Source organism: Oryctolagus cuniculus, chromosome 3 (assembly GCF_051225735.1).
Source record: "Oryctolagus cuniculus isolate XC-2025 breed Fujian yellow rabbit chromosome 3, ASM5122573v1, whole genome shotgun sequence".
NCBI lineage: Eukaryota > Metazoa > Chordata > Mammalia > Lagomorpha > Leporidae > Oryctolagus > Oryctolagus cuniculus.
This window is the reverse complement of record NC_142869.1, coordinates 93,010,603-93,023,753: the sequence shown is the minus strand read 5'-3', so window position 1 is coordinate 93,023,753 and position 13,151 is coordinate 93,010,603. Positions and strand designations below refer to the sequence as shown.

Genomic DNA, 13,151 nt, shown 5'->3' with positions numbered 1-13,151 from the left:
TTCTGTAAATTGCTTTTGGTAGGATAAACATTTTGATGATATTGATTCTTCCAATCCATGAACATGGAAGATTTTTTTCATGTTTTTGTGTCTTCTTTTTTTTTTTTTCTTTATTGTTTTGTAATTCTCATTGTAGAGATCTTTGACATTCTTGGTTAAATTTATTCCAAGGTGTTAGATTTTTTGGTAGCTTTTGTAAATTGAATTGATCTCAGAAATTCTTTCTCAGCTGTGACATTGTATGTATATACAAAAGCTGGTTTGTGTGTGTGTGTGTGTGTGTGTGTGTGTATTGATTTTATATCCTGCTGCTTTACCAAACTCTTCTATGAGTTCCACTAGTTTCTTGGTGGAGTCTTTTGGATCCCCTATATACAGGATCATGTCATCTGCACATAGGGATAATTTGACTTCCTCATTCCCAATTTGTATCCCTTTGATTTCTTTCTCTTGCTTAATGGCTCTGGCTAGAACTTCCAGGACTATACTGAATACCAATGGTGAGAGTGAGCATCCATATCTGGTACTGGATCTCAGTGGGAATGCTTCTAACTTATGTTCATCTAAATTTGTTAAGACTTATTTTGAGACCTACCATAGAGACTCTGCTAGAAAATGTTCTGTGTGTTGTTGAGAATAATATTTGTTCTGCAGCTGTTGAATGGAAAGTTTTGTAGATGTCTGTTAGGTCCACTTGATCTATGGTGCAATTTAAACCTGCTGTTTCTTTGTTGATTTTCTGTCTAGATGATCTTTCCATTTCTGAAAGTGGGTTGTTAAAATCTACTATTTTTGTATTGGAGTCTGTCTCTTCCTTTAGATCTACCAATATTTGCTTTATATATTTGTGACTCCAATATTAGGTGCATACATATTTATAAGTACTATTTCCTTTTGCTGGGTTGAAATTTCTATCATATATAATGATCTTAGTGGTCTCTTTTTATTTCTTCTGATTTAAAATCTATTTTGTCTTATAGAAGTATTGTTATACCTGCTTTCCTTTAAATTCTGTTTGTGTGAACTATCTTGTTCAATCCTTTCCCTTTTAGCCTATATGTGACTTTAGAGATGGAGTGAGTATTTTGAAAGCAGCATATAGTTGGGTCCTGTTTTTTAATCCACTGTTTCACTCTATGTCTTTTTTGTTTTTAACCTAGAAACCTTTTATTGAAGGTATACAAACTTCATTCATTTCATATATACACATTTAGGAACACAGTGACTCTATGTCTCTTAATTGAAGATTTTAGTCCATTGACATTTCAGATAACTATTGATAAGTAAGGCCTTAATATTGCCATTTTTATACCTGTTTTTTTTTTAACTTTTATTTAATGAATATAAATTTCCAAAGTACGATTTATAGATTACAATGGCTTCCCCCCAATACCGTCCCTCCCACCCACAACCCTCCCCTTTCCCACTCCCTCTCCCCTTCCATTCACATCAAGATTCATTTTCGATTACCTTAATATACAGAAGATCAGCTTAGTATACATTAAGTAAGGATTTCAACAGTTTGCTCCCACACAGAAACATAAAGTGAAAAATAATAGATGATTTTTTTTAAATGATGATGAAATCAGATCAGACCTATTGTCATGTTTAATCCCAGTGAGAGTCAAGTTGGGAGTTGATAATTTCTTTTTTTTTTTTTTTTTCTTTTACAGAGGATCAGTTTAGTATGCATTAAGTAAAGATTTCAACAGTTTGCACCCCCATAGAAACACAAAGTGAAATATATTGTTTGAGTACTCGTTATAGCATTAAATCTCAATGCACAGCACATTAAGGACAGAGATCCTACATGAGGAGTAAGTGCACAGTGACTCCTGTTGTTGACTTTACCAGTTGACACTCCTGTCTATGGCATCAGTAATCTCCCTATGCTCCAGTCATGAGTTTCCAAGGCTATGGAAGCCCTCTGAGTTCTCCGATTCTTATCTTGTTTAGACAAGGTCATAGTCAAAGTGGAGGTTCTCTCCTCCCTTCAGAGAAAGGTACCTCCTTCTTTGAAGACCTGTTCTTTCCACTGGGATCTCACTCACAGAGATCTTTTGCCAGAGTGTCTTGGCTTTCCATGCCTGGTTTTTTTTAATTGTAGTTCCTTTCTGTCTCCCTCTCTGATATTCTTCATTTGTGGTTAAGCATTTTCCTCTATGTTGTATTTTGATTCCTTGATTCTTATTCTTGGTAAATCCATTGTAGTTTCTTGCTTTGTCATAACCATAAGCCTTACGACAAATTTCTTTTGGCTGTAACAAGTTACATTATAGAATTAGGGAAAGAGCCAAACAAAAAACCAGATAAGGTATTGTAATAAAGAGCTCTACATGGCTTTTGTGCTCCATTCCTCCCCACATTTTTGATGTTACATTTTACCTCTTTCAATGTTGGCTGTACCTTAATGTTTTAATGTACTGATTGTAATTTTTTAATGTAGTGATTGTAATTTAGTGATTGTAATGATTGTAATATAGTGATTGTAATGTAATGATTGCAATGTAGTAGACTTAATATAGTGATAGTAAAGATATAAATTGTTTACACATCATGTTTACAATATTAGAGCATTCTGAATTTGTGAATTTTCTACCTCCTGATATTCTTGTTAGTGTCCTTTTTTTTCATGTGGAAGAACGCCTTTTAACATTTCTTGTAACACATTTAGCGTTTTTATTTTACTTTTAGCATTACACGGGAAATCAGTCCATTGTTCCTCACCCCAGCAGGAGGCATCTATCCACAACTGCTCCAGGGAGCTGGGGGAGGGGTGACACAGGCAGCTCTTTCTTTCCTGTTTTCTTCAGTGGGTGTTTTCTTAGGTTTCTAACAAGACAAGACACTGTGGCATGCCCCCACTCCAGCTTCTGTGGTTGTTTGAATGCGACTTGATTTGTGCATAGCTATTCACGTTGGTGTCCCTGCGGAGAGGTGGTCACCAGAACCTCTTACTCAGTGGCCATCTTCTTATTTCCATGCCCTGACTTTAGATGCTGGAAGGGGCGTGAGTAGTCAGTACAGCCGGAATAAGCCTATTTCATTTCAGAAATCAGAACCAGATATTGTGGTTGGTTTCTCCTCCCTTTGACTCCTGGAAAACACTTTTGAGAATGATGCAGAGTGGGTATCTTTCAAGAGTGTCAGGACCACTAAGTCAAAATGAATTCAAATATTTGTGTATAAAGTATAGCTCTAGATGTATCACTACAGGATCAACAGGACTTCTGAAGCAGGAGTGGCTATTAAATGAGAATTATGCGTAGGATGAACTTCATTAAAGCAGCTATTGTTGTTAAGCATCAAATTAATCATATTTCTATTATGTGGACTTCTGACTTGTTAGAAAGCCACAGAAAAGATTCCAACCTATCAAACTTGTTATGGCTTCTAAGGCATTTGTAGGTATAGAAAAACTATTCCTTGGGGAGGGGGAATGCTTACATAAATGTAGAATTGTTTTACTGCCTCTGCAATTTAGACCACTAAGGAGTATTTTTCTCAAACAAAAAGTTTGCTTGAGGATATATCTGAATCAATGCTATAACTTGAAATGATGCCAACAATCCCATTCTCTCACAGCACATGATATGACCAAGGGAAAAGTTGGTGTAGGAGGAGGCAAAGGAATGCACTTGTTCTGCATTAGCCAAATTTGGAAGTAAGCCAGGAGACATCTTGAAACAATATAGTCAATCTAGTTTGTCAGTCACTCTCTACCAGCCAAGAGCTGCCCTGTCAAAGTCTTTGTGACTGGGATGCTGGAAGAAATGGTGGTGAAGTGGACAAAGCTGTGAATAACTAACACAACATGGTCTTTTTTTAAAATTTTATTTAATGAACATACATTTCCAAAGTACAGCTTATGGATTACAATAGCTCCCCCCACCCCATAACTTCCCTCCCACCCACAACACTCCCCTCTCCCACTACCTCTTCCCTTCCATTCACATCAAGATTAATTTTCAATTATCTTTATATACAGAAGATCAATTTAGCATATATTAAGTAAAGATTTCAACAGTTTGCACCCACACAGAAACACAAAGTGTAAAATACTATTTGAGTACTAGTTATAGCATTAAACACCTAAGAGTAATTGTGTATTAATTACAGAGTTCAACCAATAGTTTTAAGTAGAACATAAAAAATACTAAAAGGGTAAAGTATTAAGTTCTTTTTTGTTTGATATATAGTTATTTTTTTATTTAATAAATGTGAATTTACAAAGTGCAACTTTTGTATTGTTGTGCCCCCCCCCCAACCTCCCTCCCTCCCATGGCCCTCCCCTCTCCCACTCCCTCTCCCATCCCGCCCTTCATCGAGTTTCATTTTCAATTACCTTCATATACTGAAGATCAACTTAGTATATACTAAGTAAGGATTTCAACAGGCTGCACTCACACAACTGCACAAGGTATAGGGTATTGTTCGACTAGTAGTGTTGTTTTTAAGTTTCATAGTAGAACACATTAAGGACAGAGATCCTACGTGGGGAGCAGGTACCCAGTGACTCCCGTTGTTGATTTAACAATTGGCACTCTTATTTATGATGTCAGCAATCACCTGAGACTCTTGCTATGAGCTGTCTAGGCTATGGAAGCCCCTTGAGTTCACCGACTCTGAACTTGTTTAGTCAAGGCAGTATCACAGTGGAGGTTCCTTCCTCCCTTCAGAGAAAGGCGCCTCTCTCCTTGATGGCCTGTTCCTTCTGCTGGGGTCTTGTTCACCAGGATCTTTCATTTAGGTTATTTTTTGCCACCGTGTCATGGCTTTCCATGCCTGTGAGACTTTCATGGACCTTTTAGCCAGATCTGAATGTCCCAAGGGTTGATTCTAAGGCAGGAGTGCTGCCATTCTATGAGTCTGCTGACAACATGGTCTTTTAAAACCATAGTTAGTTGGGAATCATGAAAAATGTTTGTAGCAACAATCAGTAATTCCCAGATTACTCTTGATTGTGTCTGATTTTTTTCCCTAGGTCTGTTATGAAGCCCACTGTAAGCCAACTTTTTTTTTTTTTTTTTTTTTGGACAGAGTTAGAGAGACAGAGAGAAAGGTCTTCCTCCCGTTGGTTCATCCCCCAAACGGCTGCTATGGCTAGCACGCTGTGCCAATCTGAAGCCAGGAGCCAGGCGCCTCCTCCTGGTCTCCCATGTGGGTGCAGAGCCTAAGCACTTGGGCCATCCTCCACTGCCTTCCCGGGCTACAGTAGAGAGCTGTACTGGAAGAAGAGTGACCGGGACAGAATCTGGTGCCCCAACTGGGACTAGAACCCCAGGGTGCTGGCGCCGCAGGCGGAGGATTAGCCAAGTGAGCCGCGGTGCTGGCCTGTAAGCCAACTTTAAAAATAAATTTTGAGAATTCCTCCTTTAGGTTCAAAGGATATTGTTTAGTGAATTTTCTGTGTATGTTTAAATTAATATACGTATGAATATATATTTTTCCAACTATTTCCTATGGAAGTTTAAACATCTTTTAAAAAAAGAATTAAGCAATATCAGAAACCAAGTGAGAGATAATTTACCAAAAAGCAGAGCTTATATCACATGTCTCTCTAAGAGGATACCTTCCTTGATTCTCCCTGCCATCCCTCAGAGCCTGCTGAGGTGACCCTCCTCAGAGCTCCCAGACTTCCCTGTGCGTCCTCGATAATAGTAATGCTGCCTGTGTGAATTCAGTATCCTGTCTTGGCTTTTGGGAAGGCTGACACCATGCCCTAGAGTCCTAGATAACCAGCAGTTTGTGTGGTGCCCTACAGGGGCTCTATGTATGTTTATTTAGTAGATGAATGGGTGAGTTATAAAGATTGATGTCTGCTACTGAACTTCCTAAAAGCCAAAGCAAAAAGAAAACTTGATTTCATAGTTCTCATATGCATATAAGTCTAAGTAGAACCATCACTGCAGAAGATCCTTTTTTCTTTTTTTGCTGCTAAGTTCCTGAATGTATTTATCCAATGAAACAGAGTATGAAGGCAGTGAGTTGTATAAGAAATGTTATTTTCAATACTTTATAGGCTGTCTCTGCCCTGGACTCAATGAAAGAACTAATGTGCCTTGCAGCTGGAGACCAAGCACAGCATTTGGAGATTCTGGCTCCTCATTAGCTCCCCAGCGGATCCACTTTTTAGAGCAGCTCTTCCCCAGATGGCAGTGGTCCCAGCCTTTTTATTTTATGCCACTGAATTTTATTTTCCTGATTGCAACTATCTGATAGATATTCTACTGAAAGATTTTATTGTGCTCACAGGCGGAGGCATTAAGGGAACTGTGTGAATTAAGTAAAAGCATGCAATAGAAAGCAAATGGTGAGGTGCTGCAGCCAGCTCAGGACTTGCAGCCCGTGTTGGCAGGGCTCCAAGTCTGCAGAAACATTTGCCCTTTCTAACTTCTAGTCTGTATGAGAAAATGATGATTTTTGTGAAGACAAATGAGAATATAGTGAGAAGAAGCTAATGAAGAACTGCTTAATTAAAATCAAATTTTATCTGGCTTCTATGAAAAAGGATACAATACAAAGAAGAGAGAAACCTGGATGGATTTTTGCTGTATATCAGTGTGCTAAGTGAGGGAGAGAGCAAGGGAGGCAGGGAGCGAGAGAAAGGGAGATAGGGAGGGAAGGAAGGGCCAGGAAGGAAAATTGAAAATCCTTTGATCCAGCAAAATAATTCTTTATTTTAGTGTTTCTGATAGATATTTTCTTTTAAATTGGATGATAAATTAGTAGAGGAAGACAGTGAGTGGGTTAAGTGTTCTGAATACTAAGACAGCCTAAAGAGCAAAGGAAGAAAATAGATACTATTGAGCCTATACTGTTTTTTTAGGCATAATGTAAAAACTTTAGATATTTTTATTTTCCTTGAACTCTTATTGTAGGTCTGTGACTCCAAGAAAGGGAAATTGGATTAGGGAGCTAAGTATGATGTTAAGATAATACGGTTATGGGGTGGGTCTTATGACACTGCCAGTAAAGCCACTGCTTGAGATTCCTGCATACCGTGTCAGAGTGCTGGGACTGAGTATCATCTCTGTTCCTGACCCAGCTTCCTACTACTATGCACCCTGGAAGGCAGCAGGTGATGGCTCAAGTACATGGCTTGCTGCTACCCATGTGGGAGACCTTGACAGAGTTCCTGGTTCCTGGCTTCAGCTTGGTCCAGCCCCAGGTTCTGTCTACATTTAGAGGTGAACCAGCAGATGGAAGATCTCTTTCCCCCTCTCTGTTTTTCAAATAAACAATAAATAAGTGAATGTAAAAGAAAAAAAGAGTATGTAGTTAGTGTGTGTGTATGATGTCAAGAAATCAATTTAAGTTTTCTCCAAAGTTCAGGCTGGTGTTATTTTATTATTTTTTTAAAAGATTTACTTTATTTGAAAGAGCTAGATCGAAATGAGAGAAGAAAAGAGAAGGCAAGGCAAGAAAGAGAGGGAAAGATGGAAATCTTCCATCCACTGGTTCATTCCCCAAATGGCCACAGTGGCTAGTGTTGGATGAGAATGAAGCCAGGAGTCTCATCTGGATCTCCCATGTGGGTGCAGAGTTCCAAGCTCTTGGGCAGTCTTCTATTGCTTTTCACATGCCATTAGCAGAGAGCTGGGCTGGAAATGGCACAGCTGGGATTCCAGTCGGCACCCATATAGGATGCTGATGTTGCAGACAGTAGCTTTACCCTCTACACCAAAATGCTGGCCACTTTGTTGTTTTATTTTTGAAGTGCTACAGTGTCTTTACAATTGCATGGAAGGAACCCACAGGGACTTCAGAGCTATTGCAAAGGGTTTGGTTAAGGACACTTCTGACATTATCCATATACAGAAGAATATGTCTCCCAAATACATGTTTGTCTCTATTTCAAAACTATGTAGCCATTTAAGGATTTACAAATAAAAATTAAGAAAATTATGCTTAGAGTATGAAGTTGATAAAACCAAGGATTTTTATACATTTTGTGTGATTGAACTCATGCCTAGAACCAGCTCATTTTAGCAGATGTTCAATAAGTCTTTGTGCATGCAAGAGTGAAGTAATCATTATAGTCCTTTAAATAATGCCATGATTTATTTAATTACATATTATTGAGACATGTAGATTGTTTCCATTTTTTTCGCTTTGATAAACAACACACGCAATACTACAAATAAGTCCTTATACATGCGGCTTTGCATTTGATAAAGAAATATTCCAGTATTTCATTATAATAGATTCCTGGAAGTAGACTTGCTGGGTCAAAGGGATATATGTATTTATGTTTTAATATATTCTTTTTCAGGCACTTTGGCACAGTGTATTGATGATACTACCTTGAACAGTATGTAAGATTATCTATTTCACCTCGACCTGGCTGATATTAAATTATAAAATTCAGAAGCCTATTGTTTGAATCCTCTAAGTTTCAATTTATCCTGCTTGGAAGCTGGAACAATATAGAGTACTTTCTTTTATCCCGAGTTGAGATAGTATGTATGATGGTATTATTCAATATTCAGTGAAACTAGATTTTTTTCTTTTAAGATTTTGTTTGTTTATTTGAGAGGTAGAGTTACAGACAGAGGGAGAGACACAGAGAGAGGTCTTCCATCCACTGGTTCACTCCCCAAATGGCTGCAATAGCTGGAGCTGGGCCAATGCAAAGCCAGGAGCCAGGAGCTTCTTCTGGGTCTCCCACAAGGGTGCAGGGGTCCAAGCACTTGGGCCATCTTCTACTGTTTTCCCAAGCCATAGCAGAGAGCTGGATTGGAAGAGGAGCAGCTGGCACCCATATGGGATTCCAGTACTGCAGAAGGGAGCTTAGCTGCTATGTCACAGCACCTGCCCCTGAAAAGTTTTTTTTTTTTTTTTTTTTTTTTTTGTTTAAGCTAAACCATGCCCTCTTTCTTACTCTCTGAACCCCTATTTGAGTATATGGTTGTGTCTCTTGTCATTGGCAAATATGCGCCTACGGAGGAAAGAAAATGAGTCTAGAATCAGTTGAGCAACTTTAACAAGTACAGTCTGACCACTGGCTGGGATACACGGAAGCATCACTGAGGCAAGAAAGACCTCTGTGGGAGTTGGGAACGTGTGAGCTCTCGTTCCAGGCACAGCCAGCTGGTGTATATGAATGAGTTCCCACAGTGTGTGTATGCTGGCTGTCACAGATAGAGAAAAAAAGTTACTGACTGACTTTTGCTGCAGAAGCAGGTGTGAAAAAAATCCATGTGTGACCAACAGATCTTTCTACCTAGCAAATCATGCAGAGTGCTGCACTTTGGCATGTGTGTTCAGCAGAGGAGTTTTAAGAATGCACCGAAACATGTACTCAGGATTCTCCCATGCAGTGTTGGCAGCATTGCTTGTTCTAAAGTAATGTCCTCTTTTTCACGTATCTTTGAAAATTGTGCAAACCAGCGCTTTGCTCTTTTGGCTTTGGTTACCAGAATTTGAGAACCAACGGAAATCTTAAAAGCTCATTCGTTCCTTTATTCAGTAAACATACATGAAGACCCATTACACGTCAAGCACCAGGAAATGTGCTGGCAGTTCTTAAGTCAAGGATGTCCTATCAGCCTTCCTGCTAAGTGGCTCAAGTTCCAACACAGGAAGAAATATTTTACTGCCTCTTGGAGGCTCCTGTTTGGAGGCCTGCCCTGGAAGCAGAGAGCCCAGCATTTCCCATGGATCACAACCCCTTCTCCACTAAACTTATTAGCACGAGAAAGCAGCCAGCTCATTTTCCTCTCAGGTGTAGACAAAGGCTGCTGTTGTCAGGGGGTGAAGGGCCTTTGGTGACTTGATTAGCACAGCCTAGCCTGTGCTGATTTTAGACGAGACCATCAGATGTAATCTGCCGCCTCATTAGGTTGACACTCTTCCTGCCCCTCTTGTAATAATGTCACTGGAGCACTTAATAATTTTAGGTAAATGCTGTAAGCGTACACTTCAGAGGTAACCCAGGGTCAGCAGCAACAGATGCTCCGAAAGGCAATGGGTTTTTTCTCTCCCGGCTCTGCTTAAGCTATAACAAAGAGGAACAGTAATTGGGCAAGTTTAAGTATTCAAGGAGCAGAATTTGAAGCAATATAACTATTTTTTAAATCTCATTCAAATTTGCAGTTTTTCATGATCAAGAAGGCAGGCAATGAAATAAACTAGATGAGTGCTGTGAACTTTAAAAGAAAAGTATATGAAGGTATACAATAGGTACAATAGTTAAGAATTCTCTATTTCTGGAAAGCGGGAGACCTATAAGTCTTGTGTTGATTCAAGGAAGAAGTAAGTTAGAATAGAAAGAGAACTTCCTGACTAGAGAGTGGAAAAGCACAAGGGTAGGGAGGGGAGAAGACCTATCTTGTTTTTTCGTGGTCCTAATTTAAGAGACAATTTTTTTTCTTAAACTAGTGTTGAATTTCAGAAACAGCTTATTGGGCTGACACCAAGTTGTATACTAATTCACAAAAGTATGTGAATGTAACCTCTCAGAGGACCATGAGGAAGTGGCAAGAATTGGAGAGGTAGTTCTGTATTTACTGGGTGATGTGCTGCCCCTACCTAACTGTGCCATCTCCATGGGCCCAAGCCAGGAAGACTGACTCCCTGGGTGGCCTTGCCACTCAATGCTTAGCAGAATGTGGGGCTTCCTTAAAGACCAAAGTGTCAGGGGATGCCTTTGGAGCAGAACTATCTAGAGGCAGCAGGTGATGAGACTTCTTTCTGTCCCTGTGATTCTGACCCAAGTTAGTGCCATGTTCTGATTTGAACATGATTTGGCTCCCAAGCTCATGCATGTGTTGTAAGCTAATGGTACCAAGATTAGTGGGAATATAATCTAATTGTGGTGCTTAGGAAGGAGGTGGGCCTAGTGGGATGGGGTCTTTAAGTAATTGGTGGCTTGTCCTCAGAAAGTAACTTTCCCAGGAAGGTTGACTATAAAAGCCAAGTTGGGCCCAGCCACCCTCTCTCCTCCCTGGCTCACCATGTGGCCCTTTCTTTACTCTCCACCACTGCCATCCTCTGTCTTCGCCAGACGCCCAACCAGTGGGGTGGCCTGATCTTGGATTTGAACCTCAAAGCCATATTCTTTTGGTAAAATTAGCTCCTCTCAGTGTTTTGTTGCAGTCATGAAAAGGTGACTTGGTGACATGTTGTTTCTCTGGTGACTCGCTTACCAGTGTGGGAAAGTGGTGGAAGTACACTGCTGCATTTGACAAGGCTGAGGGGTGTCCATCGAGCGGGTGGGTGACTGAACCCTTGGCCCTCAGGGACTTGTCTAGATCTGACTTATTCCTGCTGGGCCATGAGGGCAGAAGTCCCTCCCATACACTGACATTCAATGAACTCCTTAAGCTCATCTTGCTTCCAGAAAGCTTTGGCAGCGTTGGTGTCCCCCACCTTGTACTGTTGGAAAGGTTTTCCCTGGCTTTTATGATTGAAATTAAGTGGCATTTCTGAATGCCAGACATGTTAGTCTGGTGAATTTCAAGCCTACCATCATGGCATACATTCATTCTCCAGAAAGAACTTTTATCTATTTGTCCTATCATTGATCATTAGCTAGGCATAAAAGGTGGGAACAAGCTGCAAAAACAGACACTGTAGAGGGGGTTTGGTCAAAACATGAAGACCACTGTATTTTGATTTCCCACCTGCAAATTTTATTTCACTCATGGGAACATTTACAGAGTGTCTACTGTGCACTACCAAGTACTGGTGGATAGCAGTAAATGGAGTGTCTGCCATGGTGGGGCTTACCTTCTAACTAGGGAGGCCCACAAATGAGCAGCACAAATCATGTCAGGTAGTGGTAACTGATGAAATGGGAATAAAGCAGGGTACAGAGCTAGAGAGACCAGAAGGGTAGTATTAGGAAAAGAGACGCAGAACAGAGAGGAGGCAGGAATACGAATCTACAGCCAGACTGAATTTATTCAGAGAAAATAAATCTGTAGAGGTGGGTGACCAACTGCTGGCGTGCACACTGATGGAACACGTGGCAGGAGGCTCCGACCCCAGAGGCTGGGCCTGTTTATCTTAGGTGGGCTAGTTGTGGGGGTGGGGTAGAGGACAGCAGGCAGAGATATATTCCTACATACTGGTTTTTCATGTGGCCACAGGCCTCTGAACCTGGGGAAGAATGTGGAGGATTGGGGTGGAGGATGGGGAGGGGGTGAGGGTGTGTAAAGACAATGGGGTGTGAGACCAAATTCAGATTTAAGGGCAAGGGATACATCCCAGTATTATCTCGCTTTGGGGCAATGAGTGAGAATGCCTGAGGCTTATGTCTTTTTTCCATCAGATAGTATTGCTTTATTGTTAAATTTTTATATATTTTGAGAGAGAGAGAAAGATCAATCTTCCATCCACTGGTTCACTTTCCAATGCCTGCAATAGCCAGAGTCAGCCAGGCTAAAACCAGGAACAAAATCTAGATCTCCTAACATGGGTGGCAGGAACCAAGTTCTTATGCCAACACTGCTCTCTCTGGGTTGAGCATTAGTAGGGAACTAGGATCAAAAATGACTGAGACTTTTACCCAGGCAGTCTGATATGGAATTCTGGCATTCCAAGCAGCATCTTTTTTTTTTTTAAATATTTATTTTATTTATTTGAAAGACAGAGTTACAGCGAGAGGTAGAGACAGAGAGAGAGATCTTCCATTCGCTGGTTCACTCCCCAGATGGCTGCAACAGCCGGAGCCCAAGCAGCATCTTAGTTGCTGAGCCACATGACCTCCCTATTAGTACTATTTTAGATGAGCTGATTAGGGGAGCCTTTTCTGACTCCGTGACATTTTGGCAGAGAGCTGAGTGGATCTAGGGAATAAATAATGTAACTGCATGGGGTAAGAGCATCTCAAGAAGCTACAACAGTAAGTACAAAGGTCCTGAGGTTGGGCCAGAATGTACTTGGCATATCCTCGTGGAGTAGGAAAGAGGTAGCCTCAGTTCTCCAAGTTTGTTTGCTTAAAAAGGAAGCAGCCCTCTATTTAGTTGGCTTTGTTCATGCCCTGCAGTTTCTGAGTGCATTTTCGTGTATCAGTCAGGTAATAAAGCTCTTGAAAGCCTTGTTGAACATGTTTGTTGGTTTAGTTGCACAGACATGTTAGTCCTGACAGGTCATCAATAAAGGAATTTACAGGGAATGTGCAAAAGAATTTGGAATTTCTTCAA

The 13,151-nt window shown here is 40.5% G+C and overlaps 1 protein-coding gene across 42 annotated transcripts in view; it reads left to right on the top strand.

The window, feature by feature from the left end:
- The window catches only part of LYPD6B (LY6/PLAUR domain containing 6B), a 238,395-nt gene that overhangs the window by 108,131 nt on the left and 117,113 nt on the right, over positions 1–13,151 (top strand). The window contains exon 1 of one of the 42 annotated variants that reach the window (XM_089329162.1): positions 8,295–8,314. The exons of the other annotated variants lie outside the window; for them this stretch is intronic. The gene's annotated coding sequence lies outside the window, so the exon portion shown is untranslated. Of the gene's footprint in view, positions 1–8,294; positions 8,315–13,151 lie in introns of those variants that run through there. 42 annotated transcript variants of the gene reach the window in all.